The following is an 18,534-nucleotide window of genomic DNA, read 5'->3' as shown; positions in this document are numbered from 1 at the left end:
AATCTTCCAGAGTTCGTGTACAGTGTATGGAGATGCTGAACGTGGATTTAGAGCTACTTTCCTAGGGTTCGTGTACAGTGTATGGCGACACTGAAATAAGATTTAGAGCTACTCTCCTAGAGTTAGTGTACAGTGTATGGAGATGCTGAACGTGGATTTAGAGCTACTCTCCTAAGGTTCGTGTACAGTGTATCGAGATGCTGAACGTGGATTTAGAGCTACTCTCCCAGGGTTCGTGTACAGTGTATGCAGATGCTGAACGTGGATTTAGAGTTTCTCTTCCAGGGTTCGTGTGCAATATATGGTGACACTGAAATAATATTTAGAGCTTCTCTACTAGGGTTCGTGTACTACTCGCGTTCGTGACAATATATGGCCACACTGAACGTGGAATTAGAGCTACTTTCCTAGGGTTCGTGTACAGTGTATGGCGACACTGAAATAAGATTTAGAGCTACTCTAATAGGGCTCGTGTACAATGTATGACTATGCTGAACGTGGATTTAAAGCTACTCTCTCCGGGTTCGTGACAATGTTCGCCGTTATTTGTTGTGTAATGCCAAACGTTTTTGACGGCTGCTTTTTACGTTTCCATAAGTGCTGCCAAGAAAGATCCGTTTGTCGCACACAAGATACCGTAATGATTAAAAGCAAGCTTCCGCAATCTCCTAAACTCAAATGTGTTTGCTTGAAAAGCAGTTTGAATCGCCATCATTAAACACACAAATTTTCTAATTCCAGAATCGCGTGCTGAAACAGGGTATGGCTGTACTTTTAATGGTCGACAAAACTGATAACGTGCTGTGTTACTTTACAAGTGGTGAGTCGTGTGATTCCCATCGCCAGCTTTCTATGACTGTTCCCAGTAACAAACTTGGTTTTCTCCCATTTTACGATGGTGTTCCTGTTCCATGTAACAATGGTGTTCCCGTTCTCTGTAACAAACGTGTTCCTGTTCTCTGTAGCAAACGTGTTCCTGTTCCCTGTAGCAAACGTGTCCCTGTTCTCTGTAGCAAACGTGTCCCTGTTCTCTGTAACAAACGTGTTCCTGTTCCCTGTAGCAAACGTGTCCCTGTTCTCTGTAGCAAACGTGTTCCTGTTCTCTGTAACAAACGTGTTCCTGTTCTCTGTAGCAAACGTGTCCCTGTTCTCTGTAGCAAACGTGTTCCTGTTCCCTGTAGCAAACGTGTCCCTGTTCTCTGTAGCAAACGTTTTCCTGTTCTCTGTAACAAACGTGTTCCTGTTCTCTGTAGCAAACGTGTTCCTGTTCTCTGTAGCAAACGTGTTCCTGTTCCCTGTAGCAAACGTGTCCCTGTTCTCTGTAGCAAACGTGTCCCTGTTCTCTGTAACAAACGTGTTCCTGTTCCCTGTAGCAAACGTGTCCCTGTTCTCTGTAGCAAACGTGTTCCTGTTCTCTGTAGCAAACGTGTTCCTGTTCTCTGTAGCAAACGTGTTCCTGTTCTTTGTAGCAAACGTGTTCATGTTCTCTGTAACAAACGTGTTCCTGTTCTCTGTAGCAAACGTGTCCCTGTTCTCTGTAGCAAACGTGTTCCTGTTCTCTGTGACAAACGTGTTTCTGTTCTTTGTAGCAAACGTGTTCCTGTTCTCTGTAGCAAACGTGTTCCTGTTTTCTGTAGCAAACGTGTCCCTGTTCTCTGCAGCAAACGTGTTGCCGTTCTCTGTAGCAAACGTGTTCCTGTTCTCTGCAACAAACGTGTTCCTGTTCTTCTTAGCAAACGTGTTCCTGTTCTTTGTAGCAAACGTGTTCCTGTTCTTTGTCACAAACGTGTTCCTGTTCTCTGTAGCAAACGTGTTCCTGTTTTCTGTAGAAAACGTGTTCCTGGTCCTAGTATCAATTGTATTCCTGTTCCCTGTAACAAACGTGTTCAAGTTCCCTGTAACAATAGTGTTCCTGATCTTAGTAACAATTATATTCCTGTTCCATGAAGCAATCGTGTTTCTCTTCCTTTAACAATCGTGTTTCTAGTCCAAGTAACAATGAGGTTCTTACTCAACATAACAATCTTGTTCCAGGTAATAATCAGGCTACTTTCCTTTAACAGGGCTCTTCGTCAACGTCACAATCAGGTTCCTACTCAAACTAACAATCAAGTTTGTGTTCCCCATTATTAATACGAATTTTGTTCTACGTTACAATCGGGTCCTGCTCCAAGTAACAAGCCGAGTCCTGGTCCATGAAACAATAGGACTGCTTTTCCAAGTAACCATCCGACTCCTGATCCTAGTAGCAACCTGGCTAGTTTTCTCAGTAACAATCCGATTCCCGTTCCCAGTAACAATCAGGCCAAACTCCAATAAATAATCAGCCTCGTGTTCCGAATAACAATCAGACTCCAGTTCCCAGTAACAATCAGGCCAAACTACAATTCATAATCAGGCTCGTGTTCCGAATAAAAATCAGACTCCAGTTCCCATTAACAATGAGGCCAAAATCCAATTCATAATCAGGCTCGTGTTCCGAATAACAATCAGACTCCAGTTCCCAGTAACAATGAGGCCAAAATCCAATTCATAATCAGGCTCGTGTTCCGAAAAACTAGTAACAATCAGACTCCAGTCCCAGTAACAATCGCACTCCAATTCCCAGTAACAATCAAACTCCAGTTCCAAGTAACAATCAGACTCCAGTTCCAAGTAACAATCAGACTCCAGTTCCCAGTAACAATCAGACTCCAGGTCCCAGTAACAATCCGACTCTAGTTCTCAGTAACAATCAGACTCCAGTTCCTAGTAACAATCAGACTCCCGTTCCCGGTAACAATCAGACTCCAGTTCCCAGTAACAATCAGAGTCCAGTTCCTAGTAACAATCAGACTCCAGTCCCAGTAACAATCGCACTCCAGTTCCCAGTAACAATCAAACTCCAGTTCCAAGTAACAATCAGACTCCCGTTCCCAGTAACAATCAGACTCCAGTTCCCAGTAACAATCAGACTCCAGTTCCCAGTAACAATCAGACTCCGGTTCCCAGTAACAATCAGACTCTAGTTCCCAGTAACAATCAGCCTCCAGTTCGAAGTAACAATCAGACTCCAGTTCCTAGTAACAATCAGACTCCCGTTCCCGGTAACAATCAGACTCCAGTTCCCAGTAACAATCAGAGTCCAGTTCCTAGTAACAATCAGACTCCAGTTCCCAGTAACAATCAGACCCCCGTTCCCAGTAACAATCAGACTCTAGTTCCCAGTAACAATCCGACTCCAGTTCCTAGTAACAATCAGCCTCCAGTTCCCAGTAACAATCAGCCTCCAGTTCCCAGTAACAATCAGAGTACAGTTCCTAGTAACAATCCGACTCCAGTTCCTAGTAACAATCAGACTCCAGTTCCCAGTAACAATCAGAGTCAAGTTCCTAGTAACAATCCGACTCCAGTTCCTAGTAACAATCAGACTCCAGTTCCCAGTAGCAATCAGACTCCAGTTCCCAGTAACAATAAGGCTCCAGGTCCCAGTAACAATCAGACCCCAGTTCCCAGTAACAATCAGCCTTCAGTTCCAAGTAACAATCCGACTCCAGTTCCCAATAACAATCAGACTCCCGTCCCCAGTAACAATCAGACTCCAGTTCCCAGTATCAATCAGACTCCAGTTCCTAGTAACAATCAGACTCCCGTTCCCAGTACCAATCAGACTCTAGTTCCCAGTAACAATCAGCCTCCAGTTCCAAGTAACAATCAGACTCCAGTTCCTAGTAACAATCAGCCTCCAGTTCCCAGTAACAATCAGCCTCCCGTTCCCAGTACCAATCAGGCTCCAGTTCCCAGGAACAATCAGACTCCCGTTCCCAGTACCAATCAGGCTCCAGTTCCCAGGAACAATCAGACTCCCGTTCCCAGTACCAATCAGGCTCCAGTTCCCAGGAACAATCAGACTCCCGTTCCCAGTACCAATCAGGCTCCAGTTCCCAGGAACAATCAGACTCCCGTTCCCAGTACCAATCAGACTCCAGTTCCTAGTAACAATCAGACTCCCGTTCCCAGTAAGAATCCGACTCCAGTTCCCAGTAACAATCAGCCTCCAGTTCCAAGTAACAATCAGACTCCAGTTCCAAGTAACAATCAGACTCTAGTTCCCAGTAACAATCAGGCTCCAGTTCCCAATAACAATCAGGCTCCCGTTCCCAGTAACAATCAGACTCTAGTTCCCAATAACAATCAGACTCCCGTCCCCAGTAACAATCAGACTCCAGTTCCCAGTAGCAATCAGACTCCAGTTCCCAGTAACAATAAGGCTCCTGTACCCAGTAACAATCAGACTCCCGTTCCCAGTACCAATCAGACTCCAGTTCCCAGTAACAATAAGGCTCCTGTACCCAGTAACAATCAGACTCCCGTTCCCAGTAACAATCAGATTCCCGTTCCCAGTAACAATCAGGCTCCAGTTCCCTCAGTAACAATCCGATTCCCGTTCCCAGTAACAATCAGGCTCCAGTTCCCTCAGTAACAATCCGATTCCCGTTCCCAGTAACAATCAGGCTCCAGTTCCCAGTAACAATCAGGCTCCCGTTCCCAGTAACAATCAGGCTCCAGTTCCAGATATGAGTGATGACCCTATCGGTTAGTACGTATACTTCCTGATGTAAGTCGCGCAGATATGTAATTATCTTCTTCCTAAAATGGTAAGCTGTGACCAAATCGATTACTTACAATGTCGGCAGCAGACATACTTGTTGACCCTAGTTCATAAACGGTCATCGAGCCCTTCACAGTAAATGTACCGTATATAAATATAACTAACGGAATAGTCAAGAGATACATTAGTGATCCGCTCCTGATTTTATCAAACAAGAATGGACATAATTTAAAGTTGTACATGTCTTTTAATTATAAAACAATATTGACATCTCGGCCAAACTGATTTAGTAAAATATGACACAGTGAATTGCGCTTAACCCGTTTTGGCTGTACCCAGTCATGCGCGTAAGCAGTAACATCCGTATCTGAAATCATCAAATGTACTGTTTAGTTTATATTTATTATTAATGGTTCAAAATAATGAATGAATTATTTTTTAATGATATCAAGAACAGTTCACCTGCTTTTGCGTTAAAGGATCCTTGAAAATTATCGAATAATTAAACCCTAGCATATTGCCCTTATAAGCCACTAGATAGCACTACTGAGCTTCTAGAGCAATTTTTTACCTTGGATGGGGGGTGGAGGGCTAGATGACAAAATTTATATGCGCATTATTTACAATCCAGCAACGCGCCTGACCCTTATTATGAATAGATGTATCGAAAAGAATATGTGTTATTGCATTGTATTAGTCTCGTCCTGGTTAGATGTATAGGCGCCTTTTCGATATCAGACCCGCATGGCGCAACTATTGAATGGCGAACTTAATCATTTTATGTCTTAAAAAGAAAAACATGCTCAAAATACTGGCGCGGAATCTTGTCACTTTCGTATAAACCTGACATTACTGAGCTATATATCCAGCGTCTTGGTGGAAAAAATAACGATCACTACCAATTATAAAACAATTGAAACAAAAGTTCGCGTGATTCCTTAAGGAGATCCATCAATTATAATCTATAAGTGTCTCCTAGAATCCTGTCCATTACAACTATCAGACAATAAGGGTAATTATTACTTTAAAATCTTGCCTGCACCGTCGACCTATAAGCGACGTGGATCTAATGTTTCGCCTGTGATTATTTTCTTTGTTTTATCTAATTAAAGATTGCATAGACCAGTACGCCGAATCAAGTGAAACGGTATAAGTATTTGAAATGTAAAGGAAGGATGGAACAAATATTTCTACATGTTTTATTCATATTGGTAAGTATAGATTGCATAGAGGTCCACATAGCACATCCAGTGAAATGTTTTTGGCACAGTATGATGTGCGATGATGAAAACGATATGTACACCTTCTTCAGACTTGACTTTAAACATGTTTTATTAACCAAAATTGGAAAATAGGATTTGGCACAATTTATTACAACTTATGAAGTTATCACCTTTCAACAATAATTCAAAACAACAGATGATGATATAGATTGTCAATTACACTTCATAGTAGTATGAAGCGATTTTTTTAAAGTACAGTAACACATACAAATACACAAAAAAAACATATTTTAAAGTCAGGTTCATAATCGAAATATGTTAAATTTTTCCACTGGATCTAATAAAAGTTTGCACTTGTTTGAATGCATCACAATTTGTATCCAAAGCCAGATTTTCATTTCCAAACAGTAATAATCTCAACGTTAAATGTACATTTAAACAGAGACAGTATACGTCCCTGATTTAAATGATTTACAGTTTTTATTATTTCTAAGAGCATGTCGGTTTTCTCCCACCTTAGTGGGAAGTAGATGCGTTAGGTAGTTCGGGGTTTGTGCCTGCCTATCCAATTTGTAGATTAACTGAAGACAAATGACCAGTGAAGGATACATACCCTGTCTCCTCCATATACACATACACTACACACATGGAGGCACGTCCTTAAATGACCTTAGCAGTTAATAAATCGTTAAACAAAATTAAACCTAATTAAACCAAACTTGTACATACGATTTGCTGGTCATTTGTCGGAAATTAGCGGAGTACATACATAGACATCTCACTGGTTGTGCTACATGTTTATGAACCAGTATAAAAACAAAGGAGAGAATAGTTTTATTTGTAGATATGTAGATACTCGCCAATTGTTAACTTTGATATACCGCCCAATGATGAACAAAAGGAATCTAGTTCATCAACGTTGTAAAGTGTAGGTCACTAACAGATCTAGGTGAAATGTCATAGAAATATCAAAAAAGAAGATACATGTATACGAAAATTCAAAAGCGCCATCAAACGGGCGTGTTTCCGACTTTGTAAATTATAACGCCAATATTGCAAAACAAGCACAGCCCAAAATGACACGACTCTCTATATCTAATACCGTGAAAATACTACTGCTCCAAATAAAACGAAACCAAATATATTATTTCAGCAAAATAATAAGTACGGCTTTCTCCCATTTCATGAAAATTAATCAAGCTTGCTATTTATGCTATTTGAAGTGTTGGAAACTCGCCGGAAGCCTTATCGAATGATAATACACCAACAGGATGTTATTGTCATCCCTACCGACAGATGGCGCTGATTACCGTGCATAGTTAATAACGGACAGCGGATCGATATAACACAACGAATGTGATCAACTAACCGTATCGGTACAGTTCCCAATCACGAAACAAATCACCTGTGCTAAATAAACCGTGACAAACGGAACCGATTCATTTGTCATTTGGCCGGCGGGTTTAATTGTGACGTATCCGACTAATTATAATCATAATTAATTTATTACATTGTTATTGTACCAGATATTGACCACGTTCGTTACGTCACGCCGAAGTGGCTGAGCGTAAGTCTGGTCTAAGGGACTTGCGTACGGGTATAGTTCAAATGACAAACGCTGGGAAGCGTTGCATGCGCCCTTGGATACAGCCGGATCAGCTGTTGGAAATTACTTGTATAATTCTGTCTGTGATATAATGCTCAACTTCATTGACATATTGAAGTGTTCGTTAATTAATCATGTTCTATCAGACACATACATGTACGCCTCAGGTTATACTTAATCCTAGTATTCAGACGGCCATTAGCTCTGGTGTCCCCATGGATCACGTGAACAACTGTGTTTTCGTGAAATTATCATACACAGTGTATTTCTCTATATAGAACTTCACCAGTCCAGAGTAAAAGTTTACTAACATCGGAAACCTTTTTTTACAATATACTTCGTTAAATATTCAAAAAATGTATAAGCTCATTAGTAAGTTGTCATCTAATACTAAAACCTTTTTAATTTTGGATAAAAGAGGCCTAGGAGAGCTTACTTAAATGCCTTTGTCGCCTGCAATGGATAATCTTGTTTGTGTTTTAAAAGGAAAAAAAAAAGGATAATGAAATGTGTTTCTTTTTATTATTATTTAGTTCTAGTATAGAACGTAAGGGGATAAGGTCGGAAAAAGGGCGAAATAACATATGTTATTGGGATGATTGCAGAAAAACTTAAGCTCCGATTTTCTAAAAAGGTACAGCTATATGTATTTTTCTTAACAATATGCGTGTCAAAAATGCATGTTCTATAAGTACAAAGTTTTAAGGCATTTTAACAAATAATGAATACAAAGACACAAAAATGGAGCGCCGTCCGCAATAAAAAAAATCCCACAAGTCGACAAAAGAAGTGGCGTACCTTTGTCATTTTGAAAACTGAACTACGTTTAAAAAAGAGAATCGGCATTATTTAAAATTTATCACCAAGAAAAATTAAAGCTCCAGGTTTTCTGTGTTTTCGTATTTCTAATTCAAACATTCGAATGTCGCACTATTACAATCATGTTAAATGAGCCGCATGTTATTTTTATGAAAAATTACTTTTGAAACATGAAAGAAAACATAAAAATAACACAAACATTCTTCCACTGTTATGACAAATAGGTAGTAATATAGTTTATGGTATTGTTATCCGTTACCTTAAGCGAATTAGGCTGGTTAAGTACACTGTAATGACCTCAAGCAAAACCTTCAGCTGTATCAGCTAACAGAGTTGTAGTATTGGTAAGAATTGGTGAGAAAAACTATTTCTTGAAACTTGCAGGGTATGAATGACTCACACAACTAAATCATTTACTATATGTTATTACCAAACATTTCAGCTAATAACTTTAATATTTGAAGTTCAACACCAGTGACAACTGTCTAGATTCATAAATACATACCTTGCAAAGGCTACAAAATGTTTTTTTTTCTGTAGGTTTAGTGGCATATTGGAGTGTCACAGCGTCCAGAAGTTAACAACCGGAAGTTTACATGAAAACCGGTGACCCAAAACAGAAACGTCCCCAGACATTTTGCCCCTGTGCAAATCCGCACACAGACACGAAAATATATCAAAAGTATACATTTTTCAAAAGTTAAATACCTGAACATTTCATTTATCTAAAAATCTGTCATCAGTTCCTTATTAAACTTCCTCAGTGGCCCAGTAATTACCGGAACTTAATTCAGATAGGAACTACAAACGTATGAAACACTTGCTGATTGGCTGATTTAAATATAAACTATTTATTTAACAACAATTATGAAAAAAGTTATTTCAACTTATATCAATCATTCTTGTTGGCCCGGATGTTAGCGCGTGGGGGGTCTTAGTGTAGGAGGAAACCGGAGTACCCGGAGAATACCCACGTGTTCGTGGTGACCCCAACCTTTTCACGTCCGATTGGCTGATTTAGTTGTGCGAGTCCTGAATATTCCGGATCACTTGTACTTTGTGCAATAATCCGCAAGACACTTCCATCATATACATACCTTCATTCTTATAAAGTTTTTTTTTTTTTATATATATTTAAATATTTTTAATTAGTTGCTCAACAAACAGACAGGTCGGAAGGAAATTTTGATTGAACTTGTGCAAAACTCAGGCAAGACAATGAGCTATAGGATTCTCATTTTATACATACCTACATTCTTATTGTTGCCTTTAAAGAATTGCTCCTGTTGAAAGTTCCAACATTTGAATGGTTGTACGATGCAGTTCCTATTGTTTTTGTTCAAGATGCCGTTTCATATAAGGTCGAGATATATAAGTAGTGCTATGTCTATCGCAATGTTTAAAATATGATCATATATCTCACTTTTATATTATGTTATGCACAAACAATTTATTTAGAGCGGAAGTTTGGTCTTCTGATTAATTACATAAAGGAAGCGAAAATGGTTTTATATTAAACAGAAGATTTACCAAACCAATACATTGTACAATTATTTCCCTCTTTGTTGTAATCTTTCTATGTAGACATCGAGAGTAAACGAAGAAGCAGCCATGTTTTCCCGTGCGAATCTGTGTTGATCGATTTTTTATAGCCCAAACAATTAATTAATCGACTTAAAATATTTATTTTGATGTTTTCTGAAAACAATTTATTAGGGCATGGGTTTTTTTTATCAAAGGAAATTCTTACTCACGACGAGGTTTTCTGAATAACGTGTGTATAGGGGTGATCAAATAGCAGGTCATGGCCCCGGGGACAAAAACATGTCTTATACATGTACTTCTGTCCAATTCTAGTTTGTTGATGCAATAAACATTCATTTGTTAAATTAATAGAAAAAGAGCGATAGCGTTTACAAATTACAATTACAACAGCAAAAGTAGTTCTTGTAGTGGAACAACGTTCATTGTGGTCCCTTTAGTTAATACTTGACACCCATGTGTTTTCAATTTACAATGTATGTCATGTTTTGGATTCAGGAAAACAAATTGGAAAAAAGCTGTTTGGAAATCACCGCCTGTTTATCGTAAGCATACAGTAGTAAACAATGGACCATTGTTTACCTACGTGTATAGTAGTTTTATGTTAAAAGACTGGCAGACAACGTGTTGACACACAACTGTGGATTCATTTGGTGTCAAACAGATGTCAATTTAATCACATCGTTCTCCATCTATATACATAAATAAACTCATAGATTTCACAATGGTAATAATCCCGATCACCAAGTTTGTGTCGTCTGCCTGTGTGCGAGATGGCTGGCCTTTCCACGCTATCGATTTTGTAGCCCGACGCGCAGTCGTAGATGCTCTGGTCCATACTCGACAAGCACTACTAGCTTCGTAGTATAACCAGACGACATCCTCTCCTCTCTAATAATGTACTAACGACTGAAGGCAGTTCCGGAAAATTCGTCACGTGAAGGCGTTTGGTTTATTATATTTATATATGTGTGTTGTGATATTATGTTTTCCGTTGGATATTTCGATTCTTTATTATTCCGGAATGCGGATGGGTGTTCCAGAGTAGAGCTATAGTGAGAGACGTGTCTAATATTGCGGTATTATATGTAGACCATGTGCTACACACACACACACACACAAACGCCGAGGATCGATACTAAAGGGAAGAATTAAAAATGATTTTAGACACTACAAAACTATTCATCGTCATCGCAATTACAGTGCAGTTACCCCAACATCCGGGTAACCTCTAAGAGACCGGAGACCAGCCATCAAACAAGTGAGTATTTTGATATATTACCTTACGTTCATTGGTATTACTACATTGTGTACATGTGCTTAGGTTTCCCGCGTGTGTCGTCTGATGAGATTGCGCGTGTGAAATATAGTACTCGGCAGAGATATTGATGGCGAGGATGTTTTACTTCGAATTGATCATCGTATGCCCTAGAAGCCCTGGAGTCGGTGTGTACTAGATGTCGTATAATTCTCAGACAGCACGCGACACGTGTGGCTATCTTCCAGCTCCGAACCACCATGTATTGGCACTGGGTACCATATGTGTCCACGCTGAAACACACACATGTCACGAAAACAGCTGTTATACAAGTGCCATACCTTATTTTGTCCATGTTTAGTTATTGATGTAGTACACCTGTGTTGTTACATATTATACAACAGGTGTCTGTTTGGTTATTAATATACAAGTTGAAAAAAAGGAGCCTTGAGCGTTTGACAACTGATAAACGTATGAATATGCATAAAGTATGTTTCGATTGTCATTTATCCAAACAATACCCTGTCTAGTAGACATGCATATATATACCATACATGTACGTACATGACAACTTACAGGTGCACATATCAGAACACTCAGTCTGTGCCAAGATGATGCTGCCAAACAGAGTTGGATAAATATATAACTCGACTGCACATAGTATAAATCCATAACTGATTCCTTAAAACGTTAAGAATCACTGTGGAATCAGAGACGTACAACAAGCCGTAACCAGTAAAACTGTAGACGTCTCTGGTGGAAATAAATAACATCTTACTATTCAGAGTCTGTGTGTCTGTATGGAACGTGATTATGTATCAAAGAGTTTAATTAGTGTCTGTGTGGAACGTAGTTATGTATCAGAGTGTGTATTGTCTGTGTGAATAGTGATTATGGACCAAAGTGTTTGTGTGGAACGTAATTATGTATCATAGTGTACATCTTCTGTTTGGAATAGTCTCCATATATATAGTCACATACCTACTACATATACCCTACAGGTCCAGTCTCTCTATAGAGTTACATACCTACTACATAGACCCTACAAATCCAGTCTCGCTATAGAGTCACATATACATACTACATATACCCTCCAGGTCCAGTCTCCCTATTGAGTCACGTATCTAAATTATGTATCATAGTGTACATCTTCTGTTTGGAATAGTATCCATATATATAGTCACAGACCTACTACATATACCCTACACGTCCAGTCTCTCTATTGAGTCACATACCTACAACATATCCCCTACAGGTCCCGTCTCCCTATAGAGTCACAAACCTACTACATATACACTACAGGTCCAGTCTCTCTATAGGGTCACGTATCTACTACATATACATGTACCCTACAGGTCCAGTCTCCCTATAGAGTCACATACCTACTACATATACCCTACAGGTCCAGTCTCCCTATAGAGTCACATACCTACTACATATACCCTACAGGTCCAGTCTCCCTATAGAGTCACATACCTACTACATATACCCTACAGGTCCAGTCTCCCTATAGAGTCACATACCTACTACATATACCCTACAGGTCCAGTCTCCCTATAGAGTCACATACCTACTACATATACCCTACAGGTCCAGTCTCCCTATAGAGTCACATACCTACTACATATACCCTACAGGTCCAGTCTCCCTATAGAGTCACATACCTACTACATATACCCTACAGGTCCAGTCTCCCTATAGAGTCACATACCTACTACATATACCCTACAGGTCCAGTCTCCCTATAGAGTCACATACCTACTACATATACCCTACAGGTCCAGTCTCCCTATAGAGTCACATACCTACTACATATACCCTACAGGTCCAGTCTCCCTATAGAGTCACATACCTACTACATATACCCTACAGGTCCAGTCTCCCTATAGAGTCACATACCTACTACATATACCCTACAGGTCCAGTCTCCCTATAGAGTCACATACCTACTACATATACCCTACAGGTCCAGTCTCCCTATAGAGTCACATACCTACTACATATACCCTACAGGTCCAGTCTCCCTATAGAGTCACATACCTACTACATATACCCTACAGGTCCAGTCTCCCTATAGAGTCACATACCTACTACATATACCCTACAGGTCCAGTCTCCCTATAGAGTCACATACCTACTACATATACCCTACAGGTCCAGTCTCCCTATAGAGTCACATACCTACTACATATACCCTACAGGTCCAGTCTCCCTATAGAGTCACATACCTACTACATATACCCTACAGGTCCAGTCTCCCTATAGAGTCACATACCTACTACATATACCCTACAGGTCCAGTCTCCCTATAGAGTCACATACCTACTACATATACCCTACAGGTCCAGTCTCCCTATAGAGTCACATACCTACTACATATACCCTACAGGTCCAGTCTCCCTATAGAGTCACATACCTACTACATATACCCTACAGGTCCAGTCTCCCTATAGAGTCACATACCTACTACATATACCCTACAGGTCCAGTCTCCCTATAGAGTCACATACCTACTACATATACCCTACAGGTCCAGTCTCCCTATAGAGTCACATACCTACTACATATACCCTACAGGTCCAGTCTCCCTATAGAGTCACATACCTACTACATATACCCTACAGGTCCAGTCTCCCTATAGAGTCACATACCTACTACATATACCCTACAGGTCCAGTCTCCCTATAGAGTCACATACCTACTACATATACCCTACAGGTCCAGTCTCCCTATAGAGTCACATACCTACTACATATACCCTACAGGTCCAGTCTCCCTATAGAGTCACATACCTACTACATATACCCTACAGGTCCAGTCTCCCTATAGAGTCACATACCTACTACATATACCCTACAGGTCCAGTCTCCCTATAGAGTCACATACCTACTACATATACCCTACAGGTCCAGTCTCCCTATAGAGTCACATACCTACTACATATACCCTACAGGTCCAGTCTCCCTATAGAGTCACATACCTACTACATATACCCTACAGGTCCAGTCTCCCTATAGAGTCACATACCTACTACATATACCCTACAGGTCCAGTCTCCCTATAGAGTCACATACCTACTACATATACCCTACAGGTCCAGTCTCCCTATAGAGTCACATACCTACTACATATACCCTACAGGTCCAGTCTCCCTATAGAGTCACATACCTACTACATATACCCTACAGGTCCAGTCTCCCTATAGAGTCACATACCTACTACATATACCCTACAGGTCCAGTCTCCCTATAGAGTCACATACCTACTACATATACCCTACAGGTCCAGTCTCCCTATAGAGTCACATACCTACTACATATACCCTACAGGTCCAGTCTCCCTATAGAGTCACATACCTACTACATATACCCTACAGGTCCAGTCTCCCTATAGAGTCACATACCTACTACATATACCCTACAGGTCCAGTCTCCCTATAGAGTCACATACCTACTACATATACCCTACAGGTCCAGTCTCCCTATAGAGTCACATACCTACTACATATACCCTACAGGTCCAGTCTCCCTATAGAGTCACATACCTACTACATATACCCTACAGGTCCAGTCTCCCTATAGAGTCACATACCTACTACATATACCCTACAGGTCCAGTCTCCCTATAGAGTCACATACCTACTACATATACCCTACAGGTCCAGTCTCCCTATAGAGTCACATACCTACTACATATACCCTACAGGTCCAGTCTCCCTATAGAGTCACATACCTACTACATATACCCTACAGGTCCAGTCTCCCTATAGAGTCACATACCTACTACATATACCCTACAGGTCCAGTCTCCCTATAGAGTCACATACCTACTACATATACCCTACAGGTCCAGTCTCCCTATAGAGTCACATACCTACTACATATACCCTACAGGTCCAGTCTCCCTATAGAGTCACATACCTACTACATATACCCTACAGGTCCAGTCTCCCTATAGAGTCACATACCTACTACATATACCCTACAGGTCCAGTCTCCCTATAGAGTCACATACCTACTACATATACCCTACAGGTCCAGTCTCCCTATAGAGTCACATACCTACTACATATACCCTACAGGTCCAGTCTCCCTATAGAGTCACATACCTACTACATATACCCTACAGGTCCAGTCTCCCTATAGAGTCACATACCTACTACATATACCCTACAGGTCCAGTCTCCCTATAGAGTCACATACCTACTACATATACCCTACAGGTCCAGTCTCCCTATAGAGTCACATACCTACTACATATACCCTACAGGTCCAGTCTCCCTATAGAGTCACATACCTACTACATATACCCTACAGGTCCAGTCTCCCTATAGAGTCACATACCTACTACATATACCCTACAGGTCCAGTCTCCCTATAGAGTCACATACCTACTACATATACCCTACAGGTCCAGTCTCCCTATAGAGTCACATACCTACTACATATACCCTACAGGTCCAGTCTCCCTATAGAGTCACATACCTACTACATATACCCTACAGGTCCAGTCTCCCTATAGAGTCACATACCTACTACATATACCCTACAGGTCCAGTCTCCCTATAGAGTCACATACCTACTACATATACCCTACAGGTCCAGTCTCCCTATAGAGTCACATACCTACTACATATACCCTACAGGTCCAGTCTCCCTATAGAGTCACATACCTACTACATATACCCTACAGGTCCAGTCTCCCTATAGAGTCACATACCTACTACATATACCCTACAGGTCCAGTCTCCCTATAGAGTCACATACCTACTACATATACCCTACAGGTCCAGTCTCCCTATAGAGTCACATACCTACTACATATACCCTACAGGTCCAGTCTCCCTATAGAGTCACATACCTACTACATATACCCTACAGGTCCAGTCTCCCTATAGAGTCACATACCTACTACATATACCCTACAGGTCCAGTCTCCCTATAGAGTCACATACCTACTACATATACCCTACAGGTCCAGTCTCCCTATAGAGTCACATACCTACTACATATACCCTACAGGTCCAGTCTCCCTATAGAGTCACATACCTACTACATATACCCTACAGGTCCAGTCTCTCTATAGAGTCACATACCTACTACATATACCCTACAGGTCCAGTCTCTCTGTAGAGACACATACCTACTACATATACCCTACAGGTCCAGTCTCCCTATAGAGTCACATACCTACTACATATACCATACAGGTCCAGTCTCCCTATATATTCACATACCTACTACATATACCCTACAGGTCCAGTCTCTCTATAGAGTCACATTCCTACTTCATATACCCTACAGGTCCCAACACATGCCCACATTTCTGTTTCATTTACTTTTTGTCAATTTTGTTCAGCTGTCGGATACATTTGCTTGAATAATAGTGTTATTATATTTTTTTCCATATAATTTAAAAGAAAGCAAATCGTGTAATGGGCGGATTTTGAATCGAAGCACGCTAAGCTTGCTCGTCTCTCTTTGTCAATATACAATACAGAAAGGTATTACGGCTATATCGCTATATATTTACATTGGAAATGTTAACAATTACTGAGGTTTTATTTACCGATACTATTGTTTACAAACAGACACGTGTGGAGGTGAACAGATATACTGGGTAACGATATAGACAGATATTTACATTTATACAAGGTACACAAACAATGGAACATACCTCCACATGAACCTGAAACGGGACACTCCTTGGAAAGCTACGGAAGATAGTGGCATGCAATACAAAGAATTAGGTTCAATGAATGCATTTTCTCTAATTGATACGTTTATTATGTCAATTAACTGCACGTAATTGAGGAGGGTGTTTCCATGTGTGACTGTTTCACTAATAATGCTATAATGTAACTACATTTCGAGTTTGTTTGCTGCTGTTTATGATTTTGTGGACAATATGAGGCTGAAAATAATTATAATAAAGATCTATTTACTAGTTAACGTGCCATGCTAAGCATTTGGATTTCATATTTCAAATATAATTCTTTGTTTTCTTGCAAAAAATCGTTGATTTTCACACAATCTAAGCAAAAATACCACAGTATCCCATTAGAGTACAATGACTCCTGTTCAATAGTCTACGCGATATTCATTCTGCTGTTCAGTCTATTTATAGAACCACGCGCCAGAAATATCAACTTGTATTAGAACAGTAAATGTAATCTATCTATGAAAACTGAGCAAATATTATTGGAAAAGAATCGATTATAATGTATAAAGTACATCAATAATTAATCAAAAACACCCCTTATGGGTTCATTAACGTCTGTCATCTATATATATCATATACATGGTGTTTATATCATCTACAAGATAGCTATACATGATGTTTTGTACATAACTCAAGGTAATTAGACATAATGACTTATACTTGATAACTAGACATTACGGCGTATGCATATGTACATGTAATATACAAAATAACAAGACATGGATTATACAGTGTATTTAATACACATAGGTTATTGTAATACAATCATTTACTCTGGAAATGATCGTGTCAGTACACGAGTTGCGATTACATGTAGCATACAATGTGTCACTAGATAAAATGTGTCACTATATATATAAAATGTGTCACTATATATATACAATGTGTCACTAGATACAATGTGTCACTAGATACATTGTACAATGTGTTACTATATATATATATAATGTGCTACCATATACAATGTGTCACTATATATATACACAATGTGCTACCATATACAATGTGTTACTTTATACAATGTGTCACTATGTCCCGTCTCCCTATAGAGTCACAAACCTACTACATATACACATATACAATGTGTCACTAGATACAATGTGTCACTAGATACATTGTACAATGTGTTACTATATATATATATAATGTGCTACCATATACAATGTGTTACTTTATACAATGTGTCACTATATATATATATACAATGCGTCACGATTTACAATGTGTCACTATATATATATATACAATGTGTCACACTATACATTGTGTCACTATATACAATGTGTCACTAGATAAAATGTGTCACTAGATAAAATGTGCCACTAAATATGTATACAATGTGTTACTATATACAATGTGTCACTATATATATATACAATGTGTCATACTATACAATGTTTCACTATATACAATGTGTCACTAAATATTTGTTACCAATACACGAGTTTGTGTTTACTATATAATACATGTAGCAAAACGAGTGCCACTATATACAATGTGTCACTATATACAATGTGCCACTATATACAATGTGTCACTATATATATATACAATGTGTCACTATATACAATGTGTCACTATATATATACAATGTGTCACTATATACAATGTGTCACTATATACAATGTGTCACTAGATAAAATGTGTCACTATATATGTATACAATGTGTTACTTTATACAATGTGTCACTATATATATACAATGTGTCACACTATACAATGTGTCACTATATATATATACCATGTGTCACTATATACAATGTGTCACTATATA

At 39.4% G+C, this 18,534-nt stretch overlaps 1 protein-coding gene across 1 annotated transcript in view; it reads left to right on the top strand.

Moving 5' to 3' along the window:
* The first annotated feature begins 10,640 nt into the window (after positions 1–10,640).
* LOC110466184 (two pore potassium channel protein sup-9-like) overlaps positions 10,641–18,534 on the top strand; it is a 127,063-nt gene continuing 119,169 nt past the window's right edge. Inside the window, exon 1 of the mRNA XM_021522542.1 lies at positions 10,641–11,042. The gene's annotated coding sequence lies outside the window, so the exon portion shown is untranslated. The remainder of the gene's footprint in view (positions 11,043–18,534) is intronic.

Source organism: Mizuhopecten yessoensis, unplaced genomic scaffold, assembly GCF_002113885.1.
Source record: "Mizuhopecten yessoensis strain PY_sf001 unplaced genomic scaffold, ASM211388v2 scaffold11123, whole genome shotgun sequence".
Lineage (NCBI taxonomy): Eukaryota > Metazoa > Mollusca > Bivalvia > Pectinida > Pectinidae > Mizuhopecten > Mizuhopecten yessoensis.
Note: the sequence above shows the minus strand (reverse complement) of the source record. Positions and strands in the feature narration are given on the sequence as shown.